Raw genomic sequence first — 11,882 nt, forward strand, 5'->3', positions numbered from 1 at the left:
TGGAACAGTCCATTTAGTTCCATAAAAGGATATGTTATGCCATTGAGCCTCACCTCTTTGTGATGTCATGACTGAGGATGCCAAAGCCTTCATGACTGAGGATGCCAAAGCCAACCAAAGTCTGTTTTCCCATCAACAAACTCCCTCCCCCAATATGCCCTGGAGCACTGGGTAAACTAGCAGCAATGTGTTTAAAGTAGGGCCCATTATCTACTAGTAGATGGGTCAGCCCTGCTCAAAACACACTTCAGGCATTTCCAAAGACAGACATTTTTTATCATCAATATGACGACATTGGCCTAAAATCCATAAGTGTAAAAAAAAAAAATTGTTCACCTTTATTTAACCAGGTAAGCTATTTGAGAACCAGTTCTCATTTGCAACTGCGACCTGGCCAAGATAAAGTATAGCAGTTCGACACATACAACAACAGAGTTACACGTGGAATGAACAAAACATAGTCAATAATACAGTAGAAAAAAAGAAAAAACAAAGTCTATATACAGTGAGTGCAAATAAGGTCAAATAAGAGAGTTAAAACCTCTAGTGACTCCCCATCCCGCATGCAGGAGTGTAATCATTGCCTGACACTAATTAGCATAACGCAACGGACATAAATATCCCTAGAAAATATTCCTATTGAGACACAGCTTAGCCTTTTGTTAATCACCCTGTCATCTCAGATTTTCAAAATATGCTTTACAGCCAAAGCTAGACAAGCATTTGTGTAAGTTTATCGATAGCCTAGCATAGCATTTTGTCCAGCAGGTAACTTGGTCACGGAAATCAGAAAAGCAATCAAATTAAATTGTTTACCTTTGATGAGCTTTGGATGTTTTCACTCACGAGACTCCCAGTTAGATAGCAAATGTTCCTTTTTTCCAAAAATATTATTTTTGTAGGCGAAATAGCTCTGTTTGTTCTTCACGTTTGGCTGAGAAATAACCCGGAAATTGCAGTCACGAAAACGGCGAAAAATATTCCAAAATAGCTCCATAATATCAACAGAAACATGGCAAACGTTGTTTATAATCAATCCTCAAGGTGTTTTTCAAAAATCTATTCGATAATATAGCCATCGGGACAATTAGTTTTTCAGTAGGACCGATTGGAGTAATGGCTACCTCTGCATTTTACGCGAGAATCTCTCTGGGAGCATCAGGTGACCACTTGCGCAATGTAGCCGCTTACGGTATTCTTCAACATAAATGCGTAAAACTACGTCACAATGCTGTAGACACCTTCGGGAATACGGAGAAAGAGTAATCTGGTTGATAGTCCATTCACTGCTCAATAGTGACTCATTGGAACGCAGCGCTTTCAAAAAGGAGGCAGGAGGCACTTCCGGATTGGATTTTTCTCAGGCTTTCGCCTGCAACATCAGTTCTGTTATACTCACAGACAATATTTTTACAGTTTTGGAAACGTTAGAGTGTTTTCTATCCTAAGCTGTCAATTCATCTTGTCCTGACAAAATATCCCGTTTAAAACGGGAACGTTTTTTTTCTCCAAAAATGAAAATACTGCCCCCTAGTCACAACAGGTTTTAACCTCTTGGAGCTCGGGTCTTTTTTTTCAACATTTTGTTAAAAATCGCGCATTTTCAACGTCCTGCTACTCATGCCAGGAATATAGCACATGCATATGATTAGTATTGTTGGATAGAAAACACTCTGAAGTTTATAGAACTAGTTAAATCATGTCTGTGGCTATAACAGAGCGTGAGGGGCAAGCGAAAGCCCAAGGAAAACTGTTCACAAAAAAAATATAATGATATCCTTCTGCCAGTTGCCTGTATTGTCAATGGGAAGGGAAAATAGATGGCGATGAGGTTGCAATGCCTACAGCTTCCACACGATGTCGCCAGTACTGTCATTTGCATTGCTTTTAATCCTTGGTCAGATGAGAAATAGACCCTGCCTGTCATCAAGTACACATCTTGAACTTTTGAGAGAGAGAAAACGGAGCTTCATTTCAAGAACTGCTGCTATTGAATACAGATCGCCCCGTGATCAATTTGAACGATTATTAACGTGTACTAATACCTAAAGTAGGCTTATAAAAGTAGTTTGAAGTGTTTTGTCGAAGTTTTATCGGCAACTTTTTGAATTTAAAAAAATGACGTAGCGTTTTGTAAAGCTGTTTTTTTCCTGGATCTGACTCGCTTCATAAATGGACATTTTGGGCATACATGGACGGATTTAATCGAAAAAAAGACCCAATTGTGATGTTTATGGGACATATAGGAGTGCCAACAAAGAATCTCGTCTAAGGTAATGAATGTTTTATATTTTATTCCTGCGTTTTGTGTAGCGCCGGCTACGCTAATTCCTTTGTTTACGTCTTTTTCCGGTATTGCGGGGGTGCATGCTATCAGATAATAGCTTCTCATGCTTTCGCCGAAAAGCATTTTAAAAATCTGACATGTTGGCTCGATTCACAACGAGTGTAGCTTTAATTGAGTACCCTGCATGTGTGTTTTAATGAAAGTTTGAGTTTTAGCGAGTACTATTAGCATTTGGCGTTGCGCATTTCCATTTCCTGTAGGCTATGTGAGACGCAGACGTCTCACCTTGCCCTAACAGGCAATGAATAGGCCATGGTGGCGAAGTAATTACAATATGGCAATTAAACACTGGAATGGTAGATGTGCAAAAGATGGACGTGCAAGTAGAGATACTGTGGTGCAAAAGGAGCTAAATAAATAAATACAGTATGGAATGAGGTAGATAGATGGGCTGTATACAGATGGGCTATGAACAGGTGCAGTGATCTGTGAGCTGCTCTGACAGATGGTTCTTAAAGCTAGTGAGGGAGATGGGAATCCCCAGCTTCAGTGATTTTTGCAGTTCATTCCAGTCAGTGGCAGTAGAGAACTGGAAGGAAAGGCGACCAAAGGAGGAATTGGCTTTGGGGGTGACCAGTGAGATATACCTGTTGGAGCGTGTGCTACGAGTGGGTGCTGCTATGGTGACCAGTGAGCTGAGATAAGGCGGGGCTTTACCTAGCAGAGACTTGTAGATAACCTGTAGCCAGTGGGTTTGGCGACGAGTATGAAGCGAGGGCCAGCCAACGAGAGCGTACAGGTCGCAGTATATGGGGCTTTGGTGACAAAACAAGATGGCACTGTGATAGACTACATCAGTTTGTTGAGTAGAGTGTTGGAGGCTATTTTATAGATGAAGTCAAGGATCGGTAGGATGGTCAGTTTTACAAGGGTATGTTTGGCAGCACGAGTGAAGGAAGCTTTGTTGCGAAATAGGAAGCCGGTTCTAGATTTAATTTTTGATTGGATATGCTTAATGTGAGTCTGGAAGGAGAGTTTACAGTCTAACCAGACACCTAGGTATTTGTAGTTATCCACGTATTCTAAGTCAGAGCCGTCCAGAGTAGTGATGCTGGATGGGCGGGTATCGGTTGAATAGCATGCATTTAGTTTTATTTGCGTTTAAGAGCAGTTGGAGGCCACGGAAGGAGAGTCGTATGGCATTGAAGCTTGTCTGGATGTTAGTTAACACAGTGTCCAAAGAAGGGCCAGAAGTATACAGAATGGTGTCGTCTGCATAGAGGTGGTAATAACTAGACCTACATGAGTGGAAGTGGAAGAAACCAGAACCTAGCCTAATTCAAAGGCCCTAACCAATAAATAGCCCTATCAAATCAGATTTTTTAAATAATTGTCTATGACCAGTAGGCTAATTGAATGCAATGAGAGTTTTAGACCAATAGACCACTTTCTGTGCTTAGAAACATTGCAGCACAAGGGAAATGCACGCATGTTGGTGGCAGAAGGGTGAGTTCTTATATATAAAAAGCTTCTACGTATGAGTGCATTTCAAACTAATTTTGGATTATAATTGGATTTTAAGGCTCTTATGAATGTCCTGCTTAATATGTTTGTGTCAACATTGCAAATCAACCGCATTATACTTTAAAAAAACACTTCAACCAGTAAAATGGCTCTTTGGCTAGCTTTCGCTACAGCCTATATCAGTGAGCGTTAGCATACTAGCTAACTGCAGCTGCATCCTGAACAATTATTTTGCAAAGATCACAACCAAATATAATCTTAGCGACGTTCAAGCAAGAATCAAAACATAATTGTAAGTGTATGAGAACCCCAAAAAAGTTATTTTGTTTAGAAGTATCAAAAATGTAAATCTAGGCTGTTGAATGGGCGCAAATGGCGATGGCTTTATATTTGACATTTTAGTCATTTAGCAGACTCTCCTATCCAGAGCGAATTAAGAGGAGCAATGAGTGCCGAGTGCCTTGCTCAAGGGCACATTGGATTTTTCACCTAGTCAGTTCAGGGATTCAAACCAGCAACGTTAGTTACTTGCCCAACGCTCTTAAACGCTAGGCTACCTGCCACCTTCTTACTGCCGCCAAGAATCACTTGCATCTGTGTCTCGTGTACGTGAAAAGGGTCTATAGCCGACACCTTGTCAACTTTAGCCTGATCCCAGTTCTGTTTGTTTTTGCCCACTCCATTGCTCATTGTCAAGCCAAGGCAGCCTGAAAATGAAATTCCTGGAAAAACGTTAGAGACGACAACGGCTGAAATCTGAGGATACCACTCAACTGCGCGCAGCAGGATGTGTGCCACTCTCCGAATGGAAACACTAGGCCTAAGTGGACATTAATGACTTGAGCAAATCCATTAACACAGCTTGGGAAATACTATTTCCGATGCTTTAAATATAAAAATTAAGGTGGACAGTCAGAAGCAGTTTGGGAGAGTCAATTGTTCGCAGGACTTTATCCTGCTAACTGTTCCAAATGTCCGAACAGAATTTGGTAAAAGAGTTATGTACTCTGCGCCATTGGCTTGGAACGCCTTAACAAATACTTTTAAACTGGAAGAACTTGTCCCGATTGTTTTTAAAATCATTGAAGGATTGAGGCTGATTCCCTGACCTGTCAATGTTCTTAATTAGCTGTTTTATGATTTTTTATATACTCTTGTGAATTGAATGTTTTTTTACTCGATGACCTGTAGTTTTTCATGTTGTTCATCTGTAATTGTGTAATGACTTGGTGCTGCCTATCTTGTCCAGGACGCTCTTGAAAAAGAGATTTCAAATCTCAATGAGCCCTTCCTGGTTAAATATATTGGTAAATAAAAATATGCTTATACATTCAATGGATTTTTTAAAAATTAAGATTGGCCCATTTCAAAATGGTAAAGGGGAAGTAAGATCATTCTTAACCCTTCAAATAATGCCAAGCTCTTTCTTACTAACATATTGATAAAAGCTATCCTGGTTTTAAGTCGATTATGTAAGTAACGCCGTCTTAAATGTAGCTGAGAGTTCATGGCAATTTGTTTTAGAAGACCCTCAAACTTTTACAGATGCAAGCTGACTGTAGGTTTTTGAATATATATTTAAAATATTAGCAAATGTTATTAGACAAAGACAACCAGAGAAACATACAGCAGGGAGTTCCAATATGATCAGAAAACTAGACAAGTTATATACACTGCTCAAAAAAATAAAGGGAACACTTAAACAACAATGTAACTCCAAGTCAATCACACTTCTGTGAAATCAAACTGTCCACTTAGGAAGCAACACTGATTGACAATAAATTTCACATGCTGTTGTGCAAATGGAATAGACAACAGGTGGATATTCTAGGCAATTAGCAAGACACCCCCAATAAAGGAGTGGTTCTGCAGGTGGTGACCACAGACCACTTCTCAGTTCCTATGCTTCCTGGCTGATGTTTTGGTCACTTTTGAATGCTGGCAGTGCTTTCACTCTAGTGGTAGCATGAGACGGAGTCTACAACCCACACAAGTGGCTCAGGTAGTGCAGCTCATCCAGGATGGCACATCTTGCCACAGCTCGCATTGAAGGTTTGCTGTGTCTGTCAGCGGTGTCCAGAGCATGGAGGCGCTACCAGGAGACAGGCCAGTACATCAGGAGACGTGGAGGAGGCCAACAACCAAGCAGAAGGAACGCACCTCCGCCTTTGTGCAAGGAGGAGCAGGAGGAGCACTGCCAGAGCCCTGCAAAATGACCTCGAGCAGGCCACTAATGTGCATGTGTCTGCTCAAACAGTCAGAAACAGACTCCGAGGGCCCGACGTCCACAGGTGGGGGTTGTGCTTACAGTATTTCCATTGATAATTTGTGTGATTTTGTTGTCAGCACATTCAACTATGTAAAGAAAAGTATTTAATAAGAATATTTCATTCATTCAGATCTAGGATGTGTTATTTTAGTGTTCCCTTTATTTTTTTGAGCAGTGTAGATAGATAGATAGCTAGCTGAAAACGACTGGCCATAATTCATTTTATTAGTCACCTCAGGGATCCTACTTGAAAACATCACAGATAAGCCATTTCCAGTTTTGCTAATCGCTCATCAGTCAATAGACATGAAATCACACAATTACACTAAAACTGTGTAGGACATCAAATACTTCATAATAACAACCCAAATGTTGTGGCAAAGTTGCCCTTTAACAAAACCCACCTCTGATTGTTCTTGTCATTTCAGACAGCTCAAACAAGCCTAATCTAGCCAGAGACAACATGTCACATTTGAACATAAAGTAGTAGGCCTAGACTTTATGATGTAGCTTGCATGATATGCTGTCGTACAACTTTATTGTATCCAGAGTCCAAAGGAACAAATGCTGCATCATGGGCTGGTGAGCTCATGAAGCAATGAGCAGCATATGTTTTGCTGTGACCGGAAAAGACCTTATGACGCAGCTGATGGCTTATTAGTTTAACCAAGAGCTTGCCATTGGTGATGTAAGGGCATCAAACTACTATCCTATGACTAGCCTACAGTATATAACCAATTGACAAGGCTAGATTGTTTGTAAAATGCACAGTGTAGAATACATTGTTCCAAGGCCGTCATTGAAAATAAGAATTTGTTCTTAACTGACTTGCCTAGTTAAATAAAGGTAAATAATTAGAAACAACTTCTTAATATTGAGTTGCATCCCACCCTTTTGCCCTCAGAACAGCCTCAACTACTCTAGGCATGGACTCCACAAGGTGTCAAAAGCGTTCCACAGGGATGCTGGCACATGTTGACTACAACGCTTCCCACAGTTGTGTCAAGTTAGCTGGATGTCCTTTGGGTGGTGGACCATTTCTGATGCACATGAGAAACTGTTGAGCGTGAAAAACCCAACAACTTTCCATATCTTGACACCTGGCACCAACTACAATAACCTGTTCAAAAGACACTTCAATATTTTGTCTGGCCCATTCACCCTCTGAATCGCATAAACACACAATCCATGTCTCAACTGTCTCAAGGCTTAACACTCCTCCTTTAACCACTCTTCTCCTCTTCAGTGACATCAATAAGGGATCATAGACTAACCAGGTGAATGCTGTAATGGAAAGAGCAGGTGTTCCTAATGATTTGTACACCAAGCGTATATACGAATATAAACTAGTCTGACTAAAAATAAAGAAGCCCTATGCACAGCAATGCATCTAGGTTGAGGTGCTGGTTTTGGTAGGAATATATATATATATATATATATAAAATTTATTTTTTTAAAGAGTCTAATAGTCTAGTCTGAATACTTTAGAGACGGGGTTTGAAGCTGCTTTTTTGCTGCCACCCAGTAGGCCAAATCTGCAGTTTCATCAACCCTTGACTGCAATCAAATTGAATCTGACAGGTGTAGACTAACATGATGACCAAGCCAGCTCTGCATGTGTGCATGTGGAATTTGTCTATACGCACCAGACGCGATCAGGACACGCTGGTTGAAATACCAAAACAAACTCTGAACCAACTATATTAATTTGGGGACAGGCCATAACACATGAAACATTAATGGACATTTAGCTAGCTGTTGCTATCTTATTTGTCCTAAGAACCATTGAGTTGTTATTTTACCTGAAATGTACAAGGTCCTTTTTTTCTGGACCTTTGACAAATATCGACCCATTGAGTCACACAAAGTCATGTGTTCTCTACTTTGACCATTAATCCACAGAAAAGGGGAAACCTAGTTAGTTTCTAGTAATCTCTCCTAATTCAGTCATCTGTGAATTGTATATGGTGGTTGGCAACCAACTTTAAAGTGCATTACTGCAACCAACTGGACTGAAGCATGGACCTCGTTCATCTTTCAATCACCCATATGGGTATATGCTCCTAAAAACCAATAAGGAGATGGGAGAGGAAGGACTACTACTGTGATTATTATTATTTGACCATGCTGGCATGCTGGTCATTTATGAATATTTGAACATCTTGGCCATGTTCTGTTACAATCGCCACACGGCACAGCCAGAAGAGGACTGGCCATCCCCTCATAGTCTGGTTCCTCTCTAGGTTACTTCCTAGGTTTTGGCCTTTCTAGGGAGTTTTTCCTACACCTGCATTGCTTGCTGTTTGGGGTTTTAGGCTGGGTTTCTGTACAGCACTTTGAGATATCAACTGATGTACGAAGGGCTATATAAATCAATTTGATTTGACTAGCAGCACGCCAAGCATCTAAAATAGAACCAAGACGCTTGTTGACGCGCACGAGCAGTTTGGAAGACTTGATTGAATAACATGTGTACAATTCTTTAGCAACACAGCCGGTGTGTTCAGCATGTAACAGTGACATACTTACTTACGGGCCGGGCCCTTCCCAACAACGCCGAGAGAAAAAAAACAATATATTATTTCCAACCTGAAACCCGCCATTTAAGCTTACAGATGTAAAAAAAAAAATAACTATAGCCTAAACTTAGGGTTGTCAAAGTTTTTGCTATCTTGGATGGATGACTAGCCCTGTGCATTCTTGCAAAATGCAACAAAAAAAACACATTTAGACTACATTCACTCACTGACAGACCATCTGCTAGTATGACATTTGTTAAAACAAACTCTACAATGATTGAATAATCCTTAACTCACCACCAGATAAAACAATACCCTAAAAATGTCTCATAACTCAGCTGTAAAGGCACACTTGAGAAGCTCACACTTGGCCTCAAAACAGTTAGGTTAGCTGACACCACTGAGCAAACTTAAACGGTGTACATATCACCAACAAACTGAAATGGTCCACGCACACAGACAGTGTGATGAAGAAGGCGCAATAGCACCTCTTCAACCTCAGGAGGATGAAGAAATTTGGCTTCTCACCGAAAACCCTCATTAACTTTTACAGGTGCACAATCAAGAGCATCCTGTCAGGCTATATCACCGCCTGGTATGGCAACTGCACCACCCACAACCACAGGGCACAATGTTTCACCGGGGGGAAAACTACCTTCCCTCCAGGACACCTACAACACCCAATGCCACAGGAAGGTAAAAAATATCACATACAATAACCACCCGAGCCACAGCCTGTTCACCCATCTAGAATGCGAGGTCAGTATAAGTGCATCAAAGCTGGCACAGAGATTGAAAAACAGCTTCTATCTCAAGGCCATCAGATTGTTAAACAGCCATCATAAGCACAGAGAGGCAGCTGCCTACCTAAAGACTTGAAATCAGTAGCCACTTTAATAAATGGAACACTAGTCACTTTAATAATGCCACTTTAAGAATGTTTACATATTTCACATTACTTATCTCATATGTATATACTGTATTATACACCATCTATTATATACTATCTATTGCATTTTGTTCATAAACAGAAAACTGCCCCACTTATTTACATTGAAACAAGAAAAACGATTAAAACTTACTGTCTACTGTACCAAGAATTATGCTTGCCACCAGAGGGCATGTCTCAGTGAAATGTGTAATTATGTAGCAACTATTAAAACTTGAGGTTGCCCTTCCCCCACCGTAACACTTAAAATGGCTTCCTAGACCCAGAAAGTCAACAGTCGTTGGAGAAAAATTAAGATATTTAGCTCCGTTTTGCTTTTTTTATTAAATGGGACATAAGTGAAGACACTGGGGTTCACATTGAAGAAAGTATAACTAAACACATGATTATTGTTACAGCAGTGCTCATGTAAAGGGCAACCCCAAAAACATGTTAAGAGTATAGTACTACATGACCACTAAGCCAGGGATGCATGTAATGCCATCATGCATTGGTCTGGTTTGATATAAAAATCAGAGGACAAATACCTTCAAAGAAAAATTGATTCGTTTGTGTATCAACACCCAGTGAGTGGGTCATTTAGGCAGAGAGGGTTGGTTCTCAATCCTTTTTTTTTTACAGGCAAAGGCTGATGAGTGCCTTGATAGATTTTTATATTGTTTTTTTGTTGCAATGACAGATTCAAAGTATTGACTTTATTAGTTGTAAACATTACAACAAATACTAATTTACTTCGGACACATTCCTGTCTAACTTGTTTGCTGTAATAAAACAAGTGAATTTATTAAATCACATGTTCAACGACTTCCAAATAAAAATGACCAGAGATTATCGCTGAACGTCTGACTCGCGGCTTCAGACAGTTGACAAAACACTCATGAACGATACCGTTAGCCAACTTGCTAGTTGTCCCAAGCTTCCATGCAAACTTACATATCAACTAGTTAACTACAGTAACCACAAGTGTAAATTTAATATTTGCCCCATAAAGTCGGAAAAAGACTTGATTCTGTCAACAAATGTTAACATTTGAATAACATTGTCAACGGTACGAAAACTTTCAATGGGACGTGACCATGGATTGGTAATTAGCTTGCTAGCATTGGCTAACGACGTACAACGTAAACTAGAGATATCCTGTTGCTCGCTAATAGTAACTACCACTTGCTCGATATTACTGGCAACCTAGCCACCTTTCATATACACACTATCTAAATTGCAATGCAAATAAATTGTTACCATAACAGCTAACTAGTATATAACAGTAAACATTTTAACTAATGTTAGTTGTTTATTACCTCTTGTCTTCTTTTTAGGCCCAAACCATTATAGCTATTGGAAAGCCCTTTCTCTTTGTCTTTTCCACTTTCCAGTTAACGAAATGGACCCGACAAAAATGTAACAATAATAGTAAAAATACTCAAAACGTGTGAACAGGCTACATCCTCTATCAAGTATTGCTGTGATAACAGCAAAATAATTAGTCATTATTTTTTCTATCCATTTTTGTAACAAAAGCTAGCAAGGTGCCTAACTAGGCAGCGATGAGTAGATGCATGAAAGCCAGCAGCTGGGATGAATTCGGTTCCCTAAACTTGATCACGTGATCATGGCGTATTCTCAGGATTCCGATCTTGAATACTATTTTTAGAAAGTCATATTGTTATTGTGTTTTTAATAGATACATCAATGAATGAATTAATCAGACAATAAAATTGCTAAAAGGAAGTTATTCTGAATGCGTTCAACGAATTTAATCATTTGACCCAGGCGTCTTCTTCTTCTTCAAATGTCTGTTGTCGGGTCGCAACCAACTGAAAGGTGTTGCATACACCGCTTCCTACTGTACTGGAGTATGATTGGTTAGTTGCCCTACCAACTAACCCTACACTCATTAAAAAAAACTCACCACTATTCCACTACTTGGCCCTATTTGACGGGACAAAATCGTTCAAAACACCCTGTAACCCATCTACAGTAAAATCTCATACACCCAAGTACTTCTCTGCAGCTGCCACCACATCTATTTTCTGTGATTGACGTTCCATTTCTGTGGTACAGCTGATAACCATGGCTATAAAAGCTCAGAAACCAACCTTACTGAAGCACACATTATTCCTATCACTCTATTTTGGCCTCATGCCCTGTATCCGTCTTCCTCTCATTTTCACTGCATCAGCATATGACACCTGTACTACTCTGATCCTGGCAAACTCAACCTGCGTTTCTCCCACCAGACAATTCTGACCATGGGTATCCCTACAGTTAACACATTCTACATTTTCATTTGAGTAATTTAGCAGATGCTCTTATCAGAGCGACCTACGGGAGCAA

At 40.0% G+C, this 11,882-nt stretch overlaps 1 protein-coding gene across 1 annotated transcript in view; it reads right to left on the reverse strand.

Annotated features, from left to right (window-relative positions):
* LOC112228314 (AF4/FMR2 family member 4) overlaps positions 1-11,245 on the reverse strand; it is a 30,431-nt gene extending 19,186 nt beyond the window's left edge. The window contains exon 1 of the mRNA XM_024393518.2: positions 10,847-11,245. The gene's annotated coding sequence lies outside the window, so the exon portion shown is untranslated. The remainder of the gene's footprint in view (positions 1-10,846) is intronic.
* Positions 11,246-11,882: the final 637 nt, after the last annotated feature.

This window comes from Oncorhynchus tshawytscha, linkage group LG30 (assembly GCF_018296145.1).
Source record: "Oncorhynchus tshawytscha isolate Ot180627B linkage group LG30, Otsh_v2.0, whole genome shotgun sequence".
NCBI lineage: Eukaryota > Metazoa > Chordata > Actinopteri > Salmoniformes > Salmonidae > Oncorhynchus > Oncorhynchus tshawytscha.